At 43.8% G+C, this 10996-nt stretch overlaps 1 pseudogene; it reads right to left on the bottom strand.

The window, feature by feature from the left end:
* Positions 1-8982: 8982 nt before the first annotated feature.
* LOC141130196 (U4 spliceosomal RNA) lies at positions 8983-9100 on the bottom strand (annotated as a pseudogene).
* Between the last annotated feature and the right edge of the window lie 1896 nt (positions 9101-10996).

The raw sequence follows: 10996 nt of genomic DNA, 5'->3' as shown, positions 1-10996 counted from the left end.
TGTTCTCTCTCTCTCTATTCTCTCTCTATTGTTCTTCTCTTTTTTACTCTATTCTATTCTGCAATGTTTTATTGTTATTATGTTTTACCATGTTTCCTTTTCAGATTTTTCATACTTTACCGTTTACTGTGTTTTGTTGGTAACCATTTTATTGTTTTCAGGTACGCCATTCAGTTGCAGCGCGGATTTATTTATCTTGACAGCAACAGCGTTTGCTCCCACGATATATAAAGCCGTGACTCCAACGCTGTCGGAGGTGATTTCACCACCACAGTTACATACTTCAGCATATATGCCGAAGCGTGGGGGCAGAAGTGGGTGGAGGAGCGATTTGCTCCTGCCTTTTGCGGGAGGATGCCCCCATGCTTCGGCATATATATATATTTTAGGCACAGGTTGCGTTAAATGTTTTATTTTTTACTATTTTTTTTTTGTATTTGCTTTGCAGGTATGGTAAGTCTTACTGTTATACTGTAATGTTGCTTTGTTTTATTGTTAACCATCATTTGCTTAGCAGGTACGCCATTCAGTTGCAGCGCGGATTTATTTATCTTGACAGCAACAGCGTTTGCTCCCACGATATATAAAGCCGTGACTCCAACGCTGTCGGAGGTGATTTCACCACCACAGTTACATACTTCAGCATATATGCCGAAGCGTGGGGGCAGAAGTGGGTGGAGGAGCGATTTGCTCCTGCCTTTTGCGGGAGGATGCCCCCATGCTTCGGCATATATATATTTTAGGCACAGGTTGCGTTAAATGTTTTATTTTTTACTATTTTTTTTTTGTATTTGCTTTGCAGGTATGGTAAGTCTTACTGTTATACTGTAATGTTGCTTTGTTTTATTGTTAACCATCATTTGCTTAGCAGGTACGCCATTCAGTTGCAGCGCGGATTTATTTATCTTGACAGCAACAGCATTTGCTCCCACGATATATAAAGCCGTGACTCCAACGCTGTCGGAGGTGATTTCACCACCACAGTTACATACTTCAGCATATATGCCGAAGCGTGGGGGCAGCAGTGGGTGGAGGAGCAATTTGCTCCTGCCTTTTGCGGGAGGATGCCCCCATGCTTCGGCATATATAAATGGTGCATGTATGCCCATCATTAGAAGTGGGTGGATGAAGGGAGGTATTCTAATGGTGGGCATACCCACCGATCAATATCTTTTTTTCGTTCAGCCCACAGGCTGCATGAAAAAAAAGTTTACAATATATGCCTAACAAGGACCAGCAACGTACTGGTATGTTGCTGGACTTTGAGTGGTTATACCAGAATGATGCCTGCAGGTTTAGGTATCATCTTGGTATCATTCTTTTCAGCCAGCGGTCGGCTTTCACGTAAAAGCAATCCTAGCGGCTAATTAGCCTCTAGACTGCTTTTGCAAGCAGTGGGAGGGAATGCCCCCCCTCCCCCACCGTCTTCCATGTTTTTCTCTGGCTTTCCTGTCCCAACAGGGAACCTGAAAATGCAGCCGGTGATTCAGCCAGCTGACCATAGAGCTGATCAGAGACCAGAATGGCTCCAAACATCTCTATGGCCTAAGAAACCGGAAGCTACGAGCATTTCATGACTTAGATTTCGCCGAATGTAAACAGCGCCATTGGGAAATTGGGAAAGCATTTTATCACACCGATCTTGGTGTGGTCAGATGCTTTGAGGGCAGAGGAGAGATCTAGGGTCTAATAGAGCCCAATTTTTTAAAAAAAGAGTACCTGTCACTACCTATTGCTATCATAGGGGATATTTACATTCCCTGAGATAACAATAAAATTAATTAAAAAAAAAAATAAAAATGAAAGGAACAGTTTAAAAATAAGATAAAAAAGCAAAAAAATAATAAAGAAAAAAAAAAAAAAAAAAAAGCACCCCTGTCCCCCCCTGCTCTCGCGCAAAGGCGAACGCAAGCGGCGGTCTGGCGTCAAATGTAAACAGCAATTGCACCATGCATGTGAGGTATCACCGCGAAGGACAGAACGAGGGCAGTAATTTTAGCAGTAGACCTCCTCTGTAAATCTAAAGTGGTAACCTGTAAAGGCTTTTAAAGGCTTTTAAAAATGTATTTATTTTGTCGCCGCTGCGCGTTTGTGCGCAATTTTAAAGCATGTCATGTTTGGTATCCATGTACTCGGCCTAAGATCATCTTTTTTATTTCATCAAACATTTGGGCAATATAGTGTGTTTTAGTGCATTAAAATTTTAAAAAGTGTGTTTTTTCCCCAAAAAATGCGTTTGAAAAATCGCTGCTCAAATACTGTGTGAAAAAAAAATATGAAACACCCACCATTTTAATCTGTAGGGCATTTGCTTTAAAAAAAATATATAATGTTTGGGGGTTCAAAGTAATTTTCTTGCAAAAAAAAATTATTTTTTTCATGTAATCAAAAAGTGTCAGAAAGGGCTTTGTCTTCAAGTGGTTAGAAGAGTGGGTGATGTGTGACATAAGCTTCTAAATGTTGTGCATAAAATGCCAGGACAGTTCAAACCCCCCCCAAATGACCCCATTTTGGAAAGTAGACACCCCAAGCTATTTGCTGAGAGGCATGTCGAGTCCATGGAATATTTTATATTGTGACACAAGTTGCGGGAAAGAGACAAATCTTTTTTTTTTTTTTTTTGTTGCACAAAGATGTCACTAAATGATATATTGCTCAAACATGCCATGGGAATATGTGAAATTATACCCCAAAATACATTCTGTTGCTTCTCCTGAGTATGGGGATACCACATGTGTGGGACTTTTTGGGAGCCTAGCCGCGCACGGGACCCCGGAAACCAAGCCCCGCCTTCAGGCTTTCTAAGGGCGTAAATTTTTGATTTCACTCTTCACTGCCTAGCACAGTTTCGGAGGCCATGGAATGCCCAGATGGCACAACCCCCCCCCAAATGACCCCATTTTGGAAAGTAGACACCCCAAGCTATTTGCTGAGAGGTATAGTGAGTATTTTGCAGACCTCACTTTTTGTCACAAACTTTCGAAAATTGAAAAAAGAAAAAAAAAATACATTTTTCTTGTCTTTCTTCATTTTCAAAAACAAATGAGAGCTGCAAAATACTCACCATGCCTCTCAGCAAATAGCTTGGGGTGTCTACTTTCCAAAATGGGGTCATTTGGGGGGGGGGTTTGCCATCTTGGCATTTTATGGCCTTCAAAACTGTGATAGGTAGTGAGGAGTGGAATCACAACTTAACGCCCTTAGAAATCCTGAAGCCGGTGCTTGGTTTTCGGGGCCCCGTATGCGGCTAGGCTCCCAAAAAGTCCCACACATGTGGTATCCCCATACTCAGGAGAAGCAGCAGAATATATTTTGGGGTGTAATTCCACATATGCCCATGGCATGTTTGAGCAATATATCATTTAGTGACAACTTTGTGCAAAAAAAAAAAAAAATTGTCACTTTCCCGCAACTTGTGTCAAAAAATAAAATATTCCATGGACTCAACATGCCTCTCAGCAAATAGTTTGGGGTGTCTACTTTCCAAAATGGGGTCATTTGGGGGGGTTTTGTGCCATCTTGGCATTTTATGGCCTTCAAAACTGTGATAGGTAGTGAGGAGTCAAATCACAACATTATGCCCTTAGAAATCCTGAAGGCGGTGCTTGGTTTTCGGGGCCCCGTATGCGGCTAGGCTCCCAAAAAGTCCCACACATGTGGTATCCCCATACTCAGGAGAAGCAGCTAAATGTATTTTGGGGTGCAATTCCACATATGCCCATGGCCTGTGTGAGAAATATATCATTTAGTGACAACTTTGTGCAAAAAAAAAAAAAATTGTCACTTTCCCGCAACTTGTGTCAAAAAAGAAAGTATTCCATGGACTCAACATGCCTCTCAGCAAATAGCTTGGAGTGTCTACTTTCCAAAATGGGGTCATTTGGGGGGGTTTTGTGCCATCTGGGCATTTTATGGCCTTCAAAACTGTGATAGGTAGTGAGGAATGAAATCAAAAATGTATGCCCTTAGAAATCCTGAAGGCGGTGATTGGTTTTCGGGGCCCCGTACGCGGCTAGGCTCCCAAAAAGTCCTAAACATGTGGTATCCCCATACTCAGGAGAAGCAGCAGAATGTATTTTGGGGTGTAATTCCACATATGCCCATGGCATGTTTGAGCAATATATCATTTAGTGACAACTTTGTGCAAAAAAAAAAAAAAAAAGTGTTACTTTCCCGCAACTTGTGTCAAAATATAAAATATTCCATGGACTCAACATGCCTCTCAGCAAATAGTTTGGGGTGTCTACTTTCCAAAATGGGGTCATTTGGGGGGGTTTTGTGCCATCTTGGCATTTTATGGCCTTCAAAACTGTGATAGGTAGTGAGGAGTCAAATCACAACATTATGCCCTTAGAAATCCTGAAGGCGGTGCTTGGTTTTCGGGGCCCCGTATGCGGCTAGGCTCCCAAAAAGTCCCACACATGTGGTATCCCCATACTCAGGAGAAGCAGCTAAATGTATTTTGGGGTGCAATTCCACATATGCCCATGGCCTGTGTGAGAAATATATCATTTAGTGACAACTTTGTGCAAAAAAAAAAAAAATTGTCACTTTCCCGCAACTTGTGTCAAAAAAGAAAGTATTCCATGGACTCAACATGCCTCTCAGCAAATAGCTTGGAGTGTCTACTTTCCAAAATGGGGTCATTTGGGGGGGTTTTGTGCCATCTGGGCATTTTATGGCCTTCAAAACTGTGATAGGTAGTGAGGAATGAAATCAAAAATTTATGCCCTTAGAAATCCTGAAGGCGGTGATTGGTTTTCGGGGCCCCGTACGTGGCTAGGCTCCCAAAAAGTCCCACACATGTGGTATCCCCATACTCAGGAGAAGCAGCTGAATGTATTTTGGGGTGCAATTCCACATAGGCCCATGGCCTGTGTGAGCAATATATCATTTAGTGACAACTTTTTGTAAATATTTTTTTTTTTTTTTTTTTTTGTCATTATTCAATCACTTGGGACAAAAAAAATAAATATTCAATGGGTTCTACATGCCTCTCAGCAATTTCCTTGGGGTGTCTACTTTCCAAAATGGGGTCATTTGGGGGGGTTTTGTACTGCCCTGCCATTTTAGCACCTCATGAAATGACATAGGCAGTCATAAACTAAAAGCTGTGTAAATTCCAGAAAATGTACCCTAGTTTGTAGACGCTATAACTTTTGCGCAAACCAATAAATATACGCTTATTAACTTTTTTTTTACCAAAGACATGTGGCCGAATAAATTTTGGCCTAAATGTATGACTAAAATTGAGTTTATTGGATTTTTTTTATAACAAAAAGTAGAAAATATCATTTTTTTTCAAAATTTTCGGTCTTTTTCCGTTTATAGCGCAAAAAATAAAAACGGCAGAGGTGATCAAATACCATCAAAAGAAAGCTCTATTTGTGGGAAGAAAAGGACGCAAATTTCGTTTGGGTACAGCATTGCATGACCGCGCAATTAGCAGTTAAAGCGACGCAGTGCCAAATTGGAAAAAGACCTCTGGTCCTTAGGCAGCATAATGGTCCGGGGCTCAAGTGGTTAAAACACAAAACATAAATTGATGTGATAATCTATCATAAGCTTTTTCAAGGTCAATTCCTGCCACCGCCAATGATAGATTGTTATTTTGGGCATAAAAGGCCAAATCCCTGAGAAGCATTAAATTACCTGCAATCCTTCTCCCTGGTATAGCGCACACCTGCCAACTTCCAATCACCCCTCCAACCACCTTCTTCATCCTGTCTGCCAAGATCTTCGCAAAAACCTTGTAGTCTACGTTTAGAAGTGTGATCGGGCGCCAATTCTTGATATCCTTCTCATTCCCCTTTTTATAGAGTAGAGTAATAACCCCCTCTTTCATCGAGGTAGCCAATCGCTTCTTAGCCATGCAGTACCTTATCACCTCTCGGAAATGAGCCTTCAGGACAGACCAAAACTTTAAATAAAATTCTACCGGAATTCCGTCTCCTCCCGGCATCTTGTTTTTGGCCATGCTCTTTAGTGTCTTCTCTATCTCCACCTCTTCCACTTCTTCCGCCAGCCAAGTACCTTCTTCCTTCTTCAAACCTCCTGGTAAAGCTTCACAGTAGTCCTCCATCTCTTGAATTGTGGCACCATCTTCACACTTGTACAATTCCGCATAGAAGTTTTTGACAACCTCTCTCATCTTTTTCCCTCTCACTTCTTCTGGTCCATCCAACATCACTTTCATGATCTTTTTGGGACTAAAGGCCTTTTTAAAAAAGAAACGCGAGCACTTCTCGTCTTCTTCCATCACCTGGACTTTTGCCCGGAAGACAATCCCTTTCCCTTTTTCTTTAATCATCTTTCTTCTCTCCTCCTGCACTTTCTTTAGTTCTTCCTCCACCTCCATCCCAAATCTCTTACACTGACACAAGAAGTGTATCCTCCCCAACAACCTCCTTCCTGCCTCTCTTCTTTCTCTCGCTTTCTCCGCACCCACCTTTTTATAGAAGGACGCTACTTGATTTTTACACCAATCCCACCATACCAACACGTTTTTAAACTCATTTTTTCTCTCTTCCAGAGACCGGAAAAAGAGAAGAAAACACCTGGAAATCCCATCATCCTCCAACAACAACACATTAATTTTCCATGTGCCTCTTCCCACCTCCATTCCCACCTCCAACTTAAAAGAACAATAAATTAAAGAATGATCGGAAAAAAGTACAGGTAACACCTTATAAGACTCCTCCTTCAAAAATTGTGACAAAAAAATAAAATCAATACATGACCTCACTGTCCCCCTATCAGACAGGTAAGTAAATGTCGTGTCCCCCCCCTCCACTTCCATTGCTATATCATGCATGTTAAAGTCTCCTATCATGTCATTCAGGAGTCTGGATGTAATATCCATCCCACCGTCACCACTAGTTCCCTGACGATCTTCATTCCTCCTTATACAGTTTAAGTCACCTGCCAAGACAGTCGGAATCCTCCCAGGTAAGTGAACCTTAAAAGTTTTAAAAAAACATATTCTTTCTTTTTTCTCAGCTGGAGCGTAACAATTGATTACCCTCACTTGCTGACCCAAAAACTCCAAAGTCACAATTTGCAATCTTCCAGGGACAACCACCTCATGCATTACAATATTAATATTTGGGTTCTTCACCACCACACCAACCCCCTCACTCCTGGACTCACATGCATACGCCCACACTGAAAAGCCCCATTTCCAATCAACAGATGGATTATTCATCATCCCACACTCCTGTAAACAAAAAACATCCACATCATTTCTACTAATCTCTTCAAAGACCGCCACCCTCCTTACTTTTGTAGCAATGCTTCTAACATTCACTGACCCTATTGACAGAGCCATGAGAAGAAAAACAAAAACAGCCATAATGAAACCTTAAAAGTCCATCCTATTTTCTCCTTCACTCATCTTGAGCCTTCTCTGGGGAACCGGAGAACTGGCAGGCTCCTCTTCAGAACCCCCATTATCAGGTAGGACTCCTCCAACCCCCTCCACCCCTCCAGAACAGAGTGCGTCCAACCTAGATCTTTTGTTAACAGCAGTGTCAGGCAGGTCTGGCATATCAGGAAAATCATCCTCCATCCTCTGTCCACACTCTACACTGCTGACGCTCTCCATCTCACTCTCCTCTGAATCACTATCAGACAAAAAACCCAGGAGTGGTGACGGGATTGTCAATCCCGTAGCTGGTACAGTCACATCCTGGTCAACCCTTGGAGGGCCATCTTCCTCCTGTCTTCCATCTTCCATTTCCTCAGAGGGACCTGGAACTTCCCTGGTATCCACTTGTATGCCGTCTTCACCCGGCGAAGCATCAGCAGTCTCAGAGCCGGCTCCACCCCCCACCACTTTACCAGCAGCCGGGGTAGCGTTACCCGCTCCTACTGCATCACCTGCCTGCCCATCGGGCGCAACATCACCAGCCGGGTGCTCGGGTGGAACACCTGGAGGACCCGCATCAGCAGTACCCCCTTTAGCATTCTCACCTGCACCGTCTTGTGGCCTCCGCTGCCTGGCTTCTCTCTTCTCTTTCCCTAGAGTCAACACACTAGACAGCCACTCCCTTCTTGCCGCCCGATACTGTTCACAATCTTTCGCCATGTGCCCCGCTTTTTTGCATATATCACAAACCCTACTTTCTTTACAGTCACGTGCAACATGGCCTCCTTTCCCGCAAAACCGGCATTTGAGTTCCTGGTCGCAATCACTGCTAACATGCCCATACCTCATGCACTTCCTGCAGTATCTTGGCTGTCCTGGGTAAAATAGAAACCCCCTTTCCCTTCCAATGGTAAACACTGCAGGAGGCCTTTTAACTCCCCCCACACAACTGGAGTCCGACTTGAAGGTCCCAAAGAATCCATATTTCCCAGACCAGATCTGAAAATTATTGAAGACCTTCTCTCCACCTCTCAACTTGTCGCAGTAATTACTCAAAAAGGCCTTAACTAGATTTATATCCGCAAAAGGATTGTAAAGGTGCACGGTAATTACCTTCTCCTCCTGCATAAACAACGGCTGCACTCCATACTTCCTTCCGACTTCAGAATCCTCCATCAGCTTGAACTTCTCATAAACATCCCAACAGACCTCAGAGGAATAGAAAGTGACATCATATAGTCTCTGATTTGGAAAATCCTGCAAGCATAAGATATCTCTTACCCCAAGGCCTAGGATGCCCGTCAAAAGATCCACCACCACGGTCCTCAGGGTCACATCGGAAAAACCTGGCTTAACCAGAAATAGTAGCGAATCGCGGATTCCACGAGCCGCCATTGTAGAATCGCCTGCCGAACTGATTGCTTTCCTGTGGGGGTCCCCACAAAGGGAAACCCCCACAGTTCCGCCAACCGCCCTAGGATAAGGTCGCCTTCAAGAGGGCGATCGCTTCTCGTTGCCCAGGGACTAAGCCTAGAGCCAATAGCAACAAGGGGGGGCCCTCCGGAAAGGGACGCTCCCCCCAAGGCCGACTTTCGGGTACCCCGGGCACCTTTCAACTTAGATACAAGAGAGCCAAAACTACACTTGATCTTAGCCAAAAGGCCGAGAAGCAATTAGCAATAATCACGCCTCAGTTGAACCTCATTGGCTATGATACTGCCACTGCGCAAAGCTAGTGTTGGAACTGTAGCAGGTATGTTGTAATGCAATTTCTCCTTTTGGCCACAAGATGGAGACAGAGAGATGCTGACTGGTCCTTCTAGAAAACTCAGAGAGAGAGAACACTGGGAAAAGGGGGAATTTCAGGAAGTGCTGATGGGACAGAAGAGAGGGAAGTACTGGGGTAAAAGAGAGAGAGAGTGCTGGCAGGAGACAGAGGAGAGGAGATTGTTTAAAAGAGAGGGGGATATCAAGGCTCAAAAAGTCCTTTGCTGGGACACAGTGACACTTAACAGTGAGGAGAGGAGGAGTGTGCGAGGGGAAGGAACTAAGGTGCCAGAGTGAGGAGAGAGGCACACGCTGACACCAGGGACTGTATGCCCAACAGAGGAAGAGGGATATCCTGTAGCCTGAAAAAAAGAGTCTGTGAGGAGAATAAGGAGAGCGGTCTGAGGAGAGAGAAAGGAAGAGAGAGAGAGAGTGTGGTGAGTTTACAGGTGTGAGGAAAACCGCTGAGACTGAGGAGACTGAAAGAGAGAGACTCTGGCAGCATCAGAGGGGGAGAAAGCCAAGCTTTTCCAGAGACTGCCAGGAGAGTGTTACCTGGAGACGGAGGAGTGAGGACGCCTGAGGAGAGCCAGGAGCAGAGACAGCCACGTGGTCCACTACTATTTAGTCCAGGGCCCATACTCAGCAGCCCAGCACCACTCAGCTCAGCGGAGATGACCCATGCCTTTCAGGGATCGAGATACCCATCCGGGTATCAGATCGGCCGCTGCCTGTTCACCTTGCGAGCTTCGCTACCAGTCATCTTGATCGGCCATCAGCAAGAGATCCAATGCCTTACAACATCACTAGGAGCATCAGGAGCCTGAACCAGCACATGGGACCTTTTGTTGTGTCATTGCACAGAGGACTGGTGAGCGGATGCAAACCCAACATCCTTCTTGACACTATACTGACACTGCATGCAGACACCAATTTCCCTTTTTAGTGTAACGGGATGCTTGTTTGGAGCTGCCATCTCTAGTAGTTTGCTCTTTTAAATTTCTACCTACTGGAACATTCTAGAGGATTACTGCTCCATGCAAGCTTGTTTAAACCTTCTCTTAAAACAAGGTCCCCACCATTTGCTAGTAGAATACACTAGTATCCTTTACTTCAGGACCTGCAACATTACAGAACTGTGCTTTCTGTACTTGTGTAAGCCTTTTCTTTTCATTGTGTGTTTGCCTCTCAAGGGTATTTGCGGCCCAGAAGGAGCTGAGAAGTTGACAAGTCTTCTCTCCTCCCTCTCAGGGCCTGTGTTAAGGGCACATAGATTACTGCCCTTTCTATACCTGCAGTTGCTAAATATTGAAGGTTGTCTTTTCTAATGTATTAGTTATTTGCAGCAAGGTTTAACAGTGTTGTAAGTTTCCATATGCTTTAAACCGTGCTAATATATTAAACTTGTTTATCACTACCAGGTGTGTGTCTATTTTTGGTGATAATCCACAGCCAGGATAACGGTATTTACCACATGTGTCCTTAAATGTGTTTGCAGTAATTTTATTTAACCAGGTGTGTCAGAGGGGCTGACGTCATTCTTGAGGCGAAGATGAGAGAATCCAAATTCACCAAGCGGCTCCTTCGGGGGTGGCGCTACAGAACAGTATAATTCAATGTTCTCAGAGCTGGGCACCCTGTCCAATCATACTGTTTGTTTATTGCCTTCTAAATCATTTTCTTTTGCATTTTAACTGTTGCACCGTAATTGTTAATGTAGATCTAAACCCAATTACTAAAATCACATAAGCTCATAAGCTTCAGTCTTTTTAAATCTGCAGCTTTCATTAAAAAATACCTGGTGATCCTGTCAAAAGGTTATTGTTCAGACAATTTTTGTTATAGGGAACAGGTGGCTCTCAA

The sequence above is a fragment of the Aquarana catesbeiana genome, linkage group LG02 (genome assembly GCF_042186555.1).
Source record: "Aquarana catesbeiana isolate 2022-GZ linkage group LG02, ASM4218655v1, whole genome shotgun sequence".
NCBI classification, from domain to species: Eukaryota; Metazoa; Chordata; class Amphibia; order Anura; family Ranidae; genus Aquarana; species Aquarana catesbeiana.
The sequence above is the reverse complement of the archived record's forward strand: the minus strand, read 5'-3'. Positions and strand labels throughout refer to the sequence as shown.